The 13,200-nt window shown below is 40.4% G+C and overlaps 1 pseudogene; it reads left to right on the top strand.

Moving 5' to 3' along the window:
- Positions 1-12,662, top strand: part of LOC132209005 (utrophin-like) — a 146,296-nt pseudogene extending 133,634 nt beyond the window's left edge.
- Positions 12,663-13,200: the final 538 nt, after the last annotated feature.

Below are 13,200 nucleotides of genomic sequence, written 5' to 3'. Positions count from 1 at the left end.
AATCCAGGATCGAAAGTTGGGTGGTTTGGTGAAGTCTAGGATTTTGGCCTTCTGATGTGCACATCTGACTGAAATAAGCAATTCAGTGAAACCAGCATCAATACATGAGACGATTGCTGGGGTTGGGATTTTGGCCTTCTGAAGTGCTTATCTGACTGACATAAGCATTTGGGTAATTCCAGCATCAAAAGTTGAGCCGTATAGTGAAGTTCAGTTTTTGGTCTACTGAAGTGCTTATCTCACTGAAATAAGCAATTCAGTGAAACCAGCATCAAAAGTTGAGTCATTTGGTCAGGTTGGGATTTTGGCTTTCTGAAGTGCTTATCTCTCAGAAATAAGCACTTCAGTGAAACCAGCATGGAAAGTTGAGTGGTTTGGTGAAGTTTAGATTTTGGTCTTCTGAAGTGCTTATCTCAATGAAATAAGCACTTCAGTGAACCCAGCATCGAAAGTTGGGTGGTTTGGTGAAGTTGAGATTTTGGCCTTCTGAAGTGCTTATCTGGCTCTAAGAAGCATTTCAGTGAAACCAGCATCAAAAGTTGAGTCGTTTGGTGAGGTTGGGATTTTGGCCCTCTGAAGAGCCTATCTCACAAAGATAAGCACTTCATTCAAAACAACATCGAAATTTGAGTGGTTTGGTGAAGTTTAGATTTTGGTCTTCTGAAAAGCTTATCTCACTGAAATAAGCATTTGGGTAAATCAAGCATCAAAAGTTGAGTCGTTTAGTGAAGATTTGATATCTTTCTTCTGAAGTGCTTATCTCACTGAAATAAGCAATTCAGTGAAACCAGCATCAAAAGTTGAGTCGTTTGGTGAGGTTGGGATTTTGGCGTCGTGAAGTGTTTATCTCTCTGAAATAAGCACCTCAGTGAACCCAGCATCGAAAGATGTGTGGTTTTGTGAAGTTGAGATTTTGGCCTTCTGAAGTGCTTATCTGACAGAAATACGCTCTTCAGTGAACCCAGCATCATAAGTTCTGTGGTTTGGTGAAGTTTAGATTTTGGCCTTCTGAAGTGCTTATCTGACTGAAAGAAGCACTTCAGTGAACCCAGCATCAAAAGTTGAGTGGATGGTGAAGTTGAGATTTTGGTCTTCTGAAGTGCTTATCTCACTGAAATAAGCATTTGTGTAAATCCAGGATCGAAAGTTGGGTGGTTTGGTGAAGTTGAAATTTTGGCCTTCTGATGTGCATTTCTGACTGAAAGAAGCATTTCAGTGAATTCAGCATCACAAGTTGAGTCGTTTAGTGAAGTTTAGATTTTGGCCTTCTGAAGTGCTTATCTCACTGAAATAAGCAATTCAGTGAAACCAGCATCAAAATTTGAGTCGTTTGGTGAGTTTGGGATTTTGGCGTAGTGAACTGCTTATCTCTATGAAATAAGCACTTCAGTGAACCCAGCATCGAAAGTTGAGTGGTCAAGTGAACTTTAGATTTTGGTCTTCTGAAGTGCTTATCTCACTGAAATAAGCATTTGGGAAAATCCAGGATCGAAAGTTGGTTGGTTTGGTGAAGTTGAGATTTTGGCCTTCTGATGTGCATATCTGACTCACAGAAGCATTTCAGTGTAACCAGCATCCAAAGTTGAGTCGTTTGGTAAGGTTGGGATTTTGGCATTCTGAAGTGCTTATCTCGCTGAAATAAGCAGTTCAGTGAACTCAGCATCGAAAGATGTGTGGTTTTGTGAAGTTGTGATTTTGGCCTTCTGAAGTGCTTATCTGACTGAAATAAGCTCTTCAGTGTTTCCAGCATCATAAGTTTTGTGGTTTGGTGAGGTTAGGATTTTGGCGTCGTGAAGTGCTTATCTCACTGAAATAAGCACTTCAGTGAACCCAGCATCGAAAGTTGAGTGGTTTCGTGAAGTTTAGATTTTGGTCTTCTGAAGTGCTTTTCTGACTGAAAGAAGCATTTCAGTGAAACCAGCATCAAAAGTTGAGTCGTTTGGTGAGGTTGGGATTTTGGCATTCTGAAGTGCTTATCTGACTGAAATAAGCAATTCAGTCAACTCAGAATCGAAAGAAGTGTGGTTTTGTGAAGTTGTGATTTTGGCCTTCTCAAGTGCTTATCTGACTGAAATAAGCTCTTCAGTGAAACCAGCATCCTAAGTTTTGTGGTTTGGTGAAGTTTGGAATTTGGACTTCTGAAGTGCTTATCTCACTGAAATAAGCATTTGGGTAAAACCAGGATCGAAAGTTGGGTGGTTTGGTGAAGTTGAGATTTTGGCCTTCTGATGTGCATATCTGACTGAAAGAAGCATTTCAGTGAAACCAGCATCAAAAGTTGAGTCGTTTGGTGAGGTTCTGATTTTGGCATTCTGATGTGCTTATCTGACTGAAATAATCTCTTCAGTGAAACCAGCATCATAAGTTTTGTGGTTTGGTGAAGTTGGGATATTGGACTTCTGAAGTGCTTATCTCACTGAAATAAGCACTTCAGTGAACCCAGCATCGCAAGTTGAGTGGTTAGGTGAAGTTTAGATTTTGGTCTTCTGAAGTGCTTATCTCACTGAAATAAGCACTTCAGTGAACCCAGCATCAAAAGTTGAGTGGATGGTGAAGTTTAGATTTTGGTCTTCTGAAGTGCTTATCTCACGAAAGAAGCATTTGTGTAAATCCAGGATCGAAAGTTGGGTGGTTTGGTGAAGTTTAGATTTTGGCCATCTGATGTGCATATCTAAATGAAAGAAGCATTTCAGTGAAATCAGCATCCAAAGTTGAGTCGTTTAGCGAAGTTTAGATTTTGGCATTCTGAAGTGCTTATCTCACTGAAATAAGCAATTCAGTGAACCCAGCATCGAAAGTTGAGTGGTTGGGTGAAGTTTAGATTTTGGTCTTCTGAAGTGCCTATCTCACTGAAATAAGCATTTGGGTAAATCCAGGATCGAAAGTTGGGTGGTTTGGTGAAGTTGAGAATTTGGCCTTCTGATGTGCATTTCTGACTGAAAGAAGCATTTCAGTGAATTCAGCATCACAGTTGAGTCGTTTACTGAAGTTTAGATTTTGGCCTTCTGAAGTGCTTATCTCACTGAAATAAGTAATTCAGTGAAACCAGCATCAAAAGTTTAGTCGTTTGGTGAGTTTGGGATTTTGGCGTACTGAAGTGCTTATATCACTGAAATAAGCACTTCAGTGAACCCAGCATCGAAAGTTGAGTGGTTTCGTGAAGTTCAGATTTTGGTCTTCTGAAGTGCTTATCTCACTGAAATAAGCATTTGGGTAAATCCAGGATCGAAAGTTGGGTGGTTTTGTGAAGTTGAGATTTTGGCCTTCTGAAGTGCTTATCTGACTGAAAGAAGCATTTCAGTGAACCCAGCATCAAAAGTTGAGTCGTTTGGTGAGGTTGGGGTTTTGGCATTCTGTCGTGCTTATCTCGCTGAAATAAGCAATTCAGTGAACTCAGCAACGAAAGATGTGTGGTTTTGTGAAGTTGTGATTTTAGCCTTCTGAAGTGCTTATCTGACTGAAATAAGCTCTTCAGTGAAACCAGCATTATAAGTTTTGTGGTTTGGACAAGTTTAGATTTTGGTTTTCTGAAGTGCTTATCTCACTGAAATAAGCATTTGGGTAAATCCAGGATCGAAAGTTGGGTGGTTTGGTGAAGTTGAGATTATGGCCTTCTGAAGTGCTTATCTGACTGAAAGAAGCATTTCAGTGAAACCAGCATCAAAAGTTGAGTCGTTTAGTGAAGTTGGGATTTTGGACTTCTGAAGTGCTTATCTCACTGAAATAAGCACTTCAGTGAACCCAGCATCGCAAGTTGAGTGGTTTGGTGAAGTTTAGATTTTGGTCTTCTGAAGTGCTTATCTCACTGAAATAAGCAATTCAGTGAAACCAGCATCAAAAGTTGAGTCGCTTGGTGAGGTTAGGATTTTGGCATCGTGAAGTGCTTATCTCACTGAAATAAGCACTTCAGTGAACCCAGCATCGAAAGTTGAGTGGTTTCGTGAAGTTTAGATTTTGGTCTTCTCAAGTGCTTTTCTCACTGAAATAAGCATTTGGGTTAATCCAGGATCGAAAGTTGGGTGGTTTGGTGAAGTTGAGATTATGGCCTTCTGAAGTGCTTATCTGACTGAAAGAAGCATTTCAGTGAAACCAGCATCAAAAGTTGAGTCGTTTGGTGATGTTGAGATCTTGGACTTCTGATGTGCATATCTGACTGAAAGAAGCATTTCAGTGAAATCAGCATCAAAAATTGAGTCGTTTAGTGAAGTTTAGATTTTGGCCTTCTGACGTGCTTATCTGACTGAAATAAGCTCTTCAGTGAAACCAGCATCATTTGTTTTGTGGTTTGGTGAAGTTGGGATTTTGCACTTCTGAAGTGCTTATTCACTGAAATAAGCACTTCAGTGAACACAGCATCATAAGTTTTGTGGTTTGGTGAAGTTGGGATTTTGGACTTCTGAAGTGCTTATCTCACTGAAATAAGCATTTGTGTAAATCCAGGATCGAAAGTTGGGTGGTTTTGTGAAGTTGAGATTTTGGCCTTTTGAAGTGCTTGTCTGACTGAAAGAAGCATTTCAGTGAAAGCAGCATCAAAAGTTGAGTCGTTTGGTGAGGTTGGGATTTTGGCATTCTGAAGTGCTTATCTCGCTGAAATAAGCACTGCAGTGAGCCCAGCATCGAAAGTTGAATGGTTTCGAGAAGTTGAGATTTTGACTATTTGAAGTGCTTATCTCACTGAAATAAGCAATTCAGTGAAAGCAGCATCAAAAGATGAGTCGTTTGGTGAGGTTGGGATTTTGGCGTAGTGAAGTGCTTATCTCTATGAAATAAGCACTTCAGTGAACCCAGCATCCAAAGTTGAGTGGTTTGGTGAAGTTTAGATTTTGGTCTTCTGAAGTGCATAACTCACTGAAATAAGCAGTTGGGTACATCTAGGATCGTAAGTTGCGTGGTTTGTTGATGTTGAAATTTTGGACTTCTGATGTGCATATCTGACTGAAAGAAGCAATTCAGTGAAACCAGCATCAAAAGTTGAGTCGTTTGGTGAAGTTGGGATTTTGGCATTCTGAAGTGCTTATCTCGCTGAAATAAGCACTTCAGTGAACTCAGCATCGAAAGATGTGTGGTTTTGTGAAGTTGTGATTTTGGCCTTCTGAAGTGCTTATCTCACTGAAATAAGCAATTCAGTGAAACCAGCATCATAAGTTTTGTGGTTTGGTGAGGTTGGGATTTTGGACTTCTGAAGTGCTTATCTCAATGAAATAAGCACTTCAGTGAAACCAGCATCAAAAGTTGAGTCAGAGATAATGGGAACTGCAGATGCTGGAGATTCCAAGATAATAAAATGTGAGGCTGGATGAACATAGCAGGCCAAGCAGCATCTCAGGAGCATGTTTTTGCCCATTTGTTGTGCTGTTTGTCAACAATGTATCTCACAACTAATGGGCATATTTTATTGAAAGCTGGTACATACAGATATGGTTCAAGGAAGAACTGATTAGTTTATGCCAGATCCAGATTTATTTCTCTATTTTTTAAAGCATCAGTTAAAATTGGTCGGATAGGCAAATGATCATCTTTCTAGAATATTGTTGATTGATTTAGAATGTTGTGGATTGTGTCAGCCCTGATAGTAGAATTTGTCATAACTATCAAAATATGAGCAGATTTTTGAGAGCAGATTATCAAATTGGCCTGAAGCTTTCTCAGTGAGGTGGAAGCTTCTAATAAAAGGATTTATTTTATCAACCTTGCATTTACAAAGAATCAGTCAAGTGGAGAAATGCCTCCAAGAAAAGCTGTGTAATTATAGACTCAAGGATATTTTTTGCAAAGGAGGAGGCCATGCGGTCTGTCGTTAGTGCACTGCTCAACAAAGATCTGTGTACATTGAACTCACAGTACATTGATTTCCTTTTTGATTGTTTGGCCCATAGCCCTGGAGCCTACGGCAACACAAGTGAACATTTAAATACTGCTTAAATATTCAGACACTTTCTGAATCAGTCACACTTTTTCAGTCAGTGAGCTCAGGACTCCCACCACACTCGGAAAATAGGTTCTCCTCAACTCCCCTCCTCGCCTTTTACCTGTGAACTTCAATCTGTGTCCCCTGTTTATTGACATGTCTACGAATGGAAAAAGCAGCTTCCAGTTATCCTTTCTATGCCCTTCAAAATCTTAAGCCACCATTCGTGGCTTCAGAAAGGACTGTAATGTTTGACTTTTTAAACTTTTGTTTTTATTTTTCTACTGTTATACTAAGAAGACTGTAGTGCTGAACTTTTAAACTTATTCATTTATTTTTAGAACATAGAGCACAGCACAGTGCAGGCCCTTCAGCCCACGATGTTGTACCGAACTTTTACCCTCATCCTAAGGTCTATCTAACCTCCACCCCTACCTTATAATGTCATCCATGTGCTTGTCTAGTAGCCGATGAAATGCCCCTAATGAGGCTGACTCCACGACCCTCTCCGGCATTGCATTCCACTCCCCTAAGACTCTGATTAAAGAAAGATGGATAAATTTTCTACTTCTGCAACTAAAATTTCGTACCTCGGTACTTTGTCCCTGAGGTGGCACCGTCTGAGGTGGCATTGTACTCTTGTACGCTGTATTGAATACATGTGATAATAAAACCTAAATCTAAATCTAATGCATAGCAGGACACTGGGAAGCTTAGAGGAGAAAAGGGATCCTGGGGTGATTGTTCATAAATTCCTGAAGAGGTCAGGTCAGGCTAGTAAGGGTTGTTACAAAGACATATGGGACATCTCCCTTTATCATTCATGGCATTGATTGTAACAACGGGGAGGCCACTTTGGAGCTGTTTCAAAGTTTGGTTAGGCCACAGCTGGAGTCGTGAGTGGCGTTTTGGTCACCACCCATTAGGAAGGATGTGATTTCACTGGAGGGAATGAAAAGTATGTTGCATGTGTTGGAGCATTTTAGCTGTGAAGAAAGGCTGGAAAAAGTCATATTATTTTCTGTGAAGCAGAGAAGGTTTGCGGGTTGAGTGGAGGTCCTGATAGAGGCATATAAGAATATGAGAGGTATAGATAGGTTGAGCAGAAAGCATTGTTCCCCTTAGTTAAAGCATCAATAACAACAGGGCATAATTTTCAAGAGAAAGATTGGAAATTTAGAGGAGGTTTGAGGAAAATCGTTTTCATCCAGAGTGTGGTGAAGGTCTGGAATGCATTGCCTGGGAGGGAAGTTGAAACAGGAAACCTCACAACTTTTGAAAAGTACTTGGATGAGCACTTGAAATGTTGTAATATTTAAGAGAATGGTCCAGTGTGTAAAAATGGGACTAGTATATGTCGCAGTGTATTTTCAGAGGTACATCCTTAGTGGGCCGTGGGACCTCTTCTGTACTATATGATTCCATGAGAACCCCCAGCCCAGGCAGCATCTTGGTTTTTCAGTAATCTCCAGGATCACACCCTTCATAGTGTGATCCCCTGCCTTGTTAGCCCTCCCAAGTTGGTTAGATCACACTTTTCCTGGTTGAGTTCCAATTGCTGTGCCCAGCTGACCAGTCTGTTGATCTCCTCCTGAAGTTCATCCTTCCTGTCTGTCAACCAATTTTGGATCCAGTGTGCCACTTTGCCTTTGATCCCATGGCTGTTATTTACATGACCATTCCATCGATATCCTCCTCACTAAATTAGTCATTCGCTAGCGACACGGTCATACACACTGTGTTTAAGCCCAAACGATGAATCTAGTTGACAAATTTCAAGGGTCCTTGTGGCAAGCACTGCACAAGCCCAATCAAAGCACACATCCTGTCACATAGATATCCCTCTACCATCAATCACCCTGTGCTCTCTGCCTCAGCCAGTTTTGGCTCCAGTGTGCCTCTTTGCCTATGATTCGTTGACTGTTGTTTTCTTGATCAGTCTGCCAAGGGGTCTTTACTAAGTCCACATCGAATGCATAAGCTCATCAGCTTTCCAACATCTCCTCAAAAAAGGATCAAATTTCTGAAATATGACCTCATCTTAACAAATCCATCCTGACTATCCCTGATTAATTCATGCAAGTACATTCTACCCCTAAGAATGCCTCTTTGTAGCTTCTCCAGTGCTGAGATTATTCTGACTGACCTTTAATTTGCTGGTCTGTTCCTCTCTCTGTTTGTTAATAGTAGAACAATGTTCATAGACCTTCATCACTTCATTTCTGATTGGCAAGGGTTTGAAAATTGCTGCCAGGGGCCCAGATATCTCCTCCCTCACTTCCCTTGCGAGCTGGTATACATTTCAGTTAGGCCTGCGGATGTATCCACTTGTAAAGTTGCTAAACCAGCTGCGTCTCCCTGTGTCTTTACCTCTGATGTTCCTAGGCCCTCTGCCCTGATATCTATACTTGCAGTGTCCATTTCCATTGTAAAGATTGACACAAAATATTCATTGAGGGCAGTGCCCATGTTTTCCAGGTCCACACAAACTGTACATCTCTGTGAAACGAATGAGGAGATATTCGAGAGGTTTGAGATTTACAATCAAGAAAGAAATTGACCAAATGACTTCCTTGGACAACATACATTGTCCATTGTTGTAAACAAACAGAAGTTTTTGTTTCCACAGTTGTTTGCAAATAGCCAATCAAGATCATAAAATAATGTTTTAAGATAATTTACAAAGCAAGGCAATTGAGGAAGATGTATTGGATGTATTGAACTCTCAACTACCTCTCTTAAGTTTAGGAATATCAATATTTTTCTTCTGAATAACTTTTGCAGATCTCTTCAAACAAGTAGCTGAACCCACAGATTTATGTGACCAACGAAGCCTGAGCCTTTTGCTTCACAATGCAGTCCAGATCCCTCGGCAGCTCGGTGAGGTACCTTCATTTGGAGGCAGAAACATTGCACCAAGTGTCTGCAGTTGCTTCCAACATGTAAGTGTGCTCTGCGCCAATTCAATAGGTCAAGCGGGTCTACTTGCCAGTGTGAATTTTGTGCTCATTTTCGGTTTGAATTAGTTCCAGAGGCCAACATGTACCACGACTAATCCAAGGCTATCATGTTTATAAATAGTCAATGTTTTTATTAAATTAATGATTAAAAACAATGTCAGAAACCCCAGTGATAGTGTATTAGATATCACTGAGGATAGCGGATGTAAACTTGACATAATAAGTCATGCAGCTGATCTTTTATTTCCCTCTCGGGCCAGAACAAAAACAGAGATTGATATTAAACACTTTGTAGAGTGGGTGAGATTGGAGCCTCGATCCATGGTCTGGCTGCCTGTTCTACACCATGTGGCAGCTGCTGAAACTGCAAAACATCAGGCGAAGTGTAACATCTGCAAAGAGTACCCATTCGTAGGTTTCAGGTGAGATGTGCAAACCAGCAGAAAGTTAGTGGGAGTTAGTTTTTAAAGAAAGCTTTAACTTTAGATGTTCTTTTAGAAACTCGATCAGTCAACAACACAACTGAAATCATCAAAAATCCCAACAAACTCATGGACCAGAGAAGTAATTAGGACAAATTAAGTATCAACTTCTTTAACTTAATTTTTTGTGAGAGGTGAGTGCTGCATGCTTTTGGTATTTTGTTCACCGTTGCATTGATCACAGACACTGTGGCTCAGAATGGATTGTGACTTGACTTCCGGTTGGTTCTGTAATTTGCAATTATTGAGAATTTACAGAAAGGCCTTTTTATTAGTCCTGTAATCAGTGTGTGTGCATCCTATGAAAGTGATTGCTGTGTTGTTGCTAAATGATCGATAAAACTTCTTGTCCATAATTAGTAAATTAAATTGCATATTTGGACAGGATTTCTAAGGGGTAAATTGACCCTTTTCAGTTAACTATTCTCCTACATTTCTAAGATTGACCATCTTGGAGAAGGCGCATGTTACTGCCATTGATCTGATCAAACAACTCCCTGTCTAAGAAGAACTGGAGTGAGACCCCAACTGTGGATGAAACTATGACTGCCATAACTAAGTAAAGAGCAACAGCGACCCGGAGTCAATTGAATTCCATCTGAAGCTTGAGGAATGGTGGCCTAACTCTGAAGGCCAAGATCTGTTAGCTTTTCATGGACTATGAGGAACAGGGCAGGATTTCACAAAATCTTTAAGATGCCATATCTTATACAAAACTGAAGGAGAAATGTCAGATTGCTCAAAGAACCATGGGATCACCAGCCTTTCCATTGCTGGGAAGATTCTGGCAAGGTTACTTCTGAATAGGTTTATACCACCATGGCGAATGAAAACCTTCCATGCGAAGGGAACTTTGTGAAAATGTTGGAGACAGAGCAGGACTAATTTACAATAATGATTCCAGGGTTGAGATATCTCATTATGAAAATTGATTAGAGGAATTAGGACAGCTTTCCTCGAAGATGCTGAGACTTCGAAGAGATTATTTTGAATCTTGCAAAATCATTTGAAGTCTGGTCAGAGTAGACGAGGGGAAGACTTTCCTACTTGTGACAGAATTGAGAATAAGATGCAGAGGTTTGAAGTGATTGACTAAAGAAGTAACTGCAGTGTAAGAAATAGCTTTATCACAGTCTATAGAATGCATTACCTAGAGGAGGCAGTTTCAGTAAAAGATGCAAGAAAGCATTAGTTGATTAATTAAAGAGAAATAATGTGCAGGTTAAGGAAAAGGCACTAATTTGTGACATGTATTTGGAGAGCTAGTTCAAACATGATGGACCAAATGGCTTCCTTTTACTGTGATTTGAACCTAAAATTCATTAAAAGTAAAGTGTAATTGGCTCTGGGACACGGTGGAAAAGGATAAGGTAAACAGGACGTGTGTGATCGGAGACTTGATAGTTGGAGGGGCAGATAGGAGATTTTGTAGCCGCAATCAGGAATCCAAACACAGAACTTGCATGAATGAACAAAGAAGAGGAATCGATTCAGTTGCCTCCAGTGAAGACTGTGACCACACCTTCACCCGCTGTGGGAGAATCTGCCTGATATGAATGAACCAACCACCAATAGGTCCGCAACCAATAAGCACAACTTTCCTCGCGTGTTCATCCAGTGCGAAGCACCAAGAGGAAGGCAGCCTTTTTCCTACATTTTGTCAGCTTGACCATTTGGGAAGAGAGCCCCCCTTCTCTGACATTCTGTTCTATAAAGATCAAATGTATTGGTTCCTGATGTTGCGTGAGGCCAGTGAACTTCCACAATTCTACCACACTGTTGCTTCCAAATCTATTTCTTTCCTTCCCATCTCCTCAATGTTTCATCTTCTCAATCTACCGTCTGTCTGTATTTCTTCCGACTGTTGTTCAGAAAAGTAATTCCTTTCATCCCTTTCACTTCCAAATTATGTTAGTTCCTCACGGAAACTGGTATTCTGCTTCAGTTTATCTATTGCCTCGAAAATTCTGGACTGATCTGTAATTGACAGTGAGTTTCCTGTTAGCAGTGCTATTTATAAGAGGATTAACTGAACTTAACCACTTCAGTGCATAATTTAATATTGCCTTGCATAGCTCCAAAAATTTTAAGAGCCTGCTGTTTGTACTTTTATGTTGGTTTTCATGGCTATTTAGTTTCTGCTCATACATTTATGACTGCTTGCTGAGTCTCAGAGTTTGGCTTCATGACAGGAATCTGAAGGCAATATTCTTTGTTTTGCACCATCTCATCATATTGATGACCTGCATTCTGTATGCAGTTCCATCCATTCATCTGTTGATAATTTCACACGACATTGATCAAGTCCTTCCATTTCATTATGACATTTTCCATTCTTGCAAGGGATTTGGCTATCACCGGTGAAGTTATCATTTGTTGTCCTTCGCTAATTGCCGTTGAACTGAGTGGATAGCTGGGCGGGTGGTTCAGAGCTACCTACATTGCTGTGGCTCTGTAGCCACATGTAGATCAGATGGGGTAAGGATGATCGAATACTCCCCGAAAGGACAAGAGTGGATCAGATGGATTTTTACCAACAATTGTTGATAGTTTCATGATAGCGTTACTGGAAATGACTTTTAGTTCTGGGTATTTTTGTAATGAAATGTAAATTTGACCAGCTACAGTGTTTGAACGTGAACCTACATTCTCCAGAGCATCAGCCTGGGTCTCTGGATTTTTAGTTCAATGTATTTGCCACTTGCCCACTGTCTCTCAGCCATTATTACAGTTAATTTCTTGGCTTTTTTTTCTCTTTGCTTGGAGAACTTCCCTTCTGCCGTCTGAGCTGAAAATGTGTATCCTCCTCGTTTATTGTGGCCTTTACAGCTTCACATGTTACAATCGCTGCTCGTCAGATTTACCTTTTCCAGGAAGATTCTGGCAAGGTTACTTCTAAATAGGTTTATGCCACCGTGGCAGATGAAAACCTTCCATACAATGGGAACGTTGTGAATACGTTGGATGCAGAGCAGAAGCAATTTACAATAATTCCAGGGATGTGATATCCCATTATGAAAATCGACTGGGGGAGTTGGGACAGTTTTCCTCGACTTTGCTAGCATTTGTTTCTCCCCACATAATTTGCCGTTTCTTCAAAATAAAAAAAAATACATAATTTAACTACTTAACTTGCATTCCTTCGATGGTTAAAAATATCCAAACAAAAATGAACATTTCTCTTACTACTTGTTCTTCCTTTATAGGTACCGCAGCCTCAAACACTTGAATTATGACATGTGCCGAAGCTGTTTCTTTTCGGGGCGCACGTCAAAGGGGCACAAGTTACATTACCCAGTGGTGGAGAACTGCACTCCAGTGAGTAATATATTATTCCACTTGATAGAATTGTTCCAATCTGTCGAGACTTAGGGATTTTACCATTTAAATACAATCTTCCCTCAAAGTTGAAGTAGTTTGCTAAAATGATAAAAGGCCAACAGCTTAAATCAGGCTTCAATACCAGGAATACAATATTGTGCAGAAGCTCTTTGATGTCAAGTTGAGGCTCAAGGAGGGATATGTCATCATGCCCACCCTTTTCTCCAACTTTGTCGCCACCATTCTTAATCTCATCAAGAACAAGCTTCCCAGTGACTTGGATAGGATGGATGGAAAACCTTTTCACCTCAACCACTTAAAATCACAGAAGAAAATGACACTGACCTCGCATATGGAACTTCAGTATGTGGTTCACAATGTCATTTCCACTCTCAGAAGTCTTCAAATCTCCCTTCAGGCTTTTGCAAAAGTATCCTTGAAAAGATCCTTGAGTTCAAGGCATGCATCGTTCAGCCTCTCCTATATGACTGTGAAACCTGGATAACATCCAGCTGCCACTTCAAGACCC

Source organism: Stegostoma tigrinum, unplaced genomic scaffold, assembly GCF_030684315.1.
Source record: "Stegostoma tigrinum isolate sSteTig4 unplaced genomic scaffold, sSteTig4.hap1 scaffold_61, whole genome shotgun sequence".
In the NCBI taxonomy this organism is placed as follows: Eukaryota; Metazoa; Chordata; class Chondrichthyes; order Orectolobiformes; family Stegostomatidae; genus Stegostoma; species Stegostoma tigrinum.
Note: the sequence above shows the minus strand (reverse complement) of the source record. Positions and strands in the feature narration are given on the sequence as shown.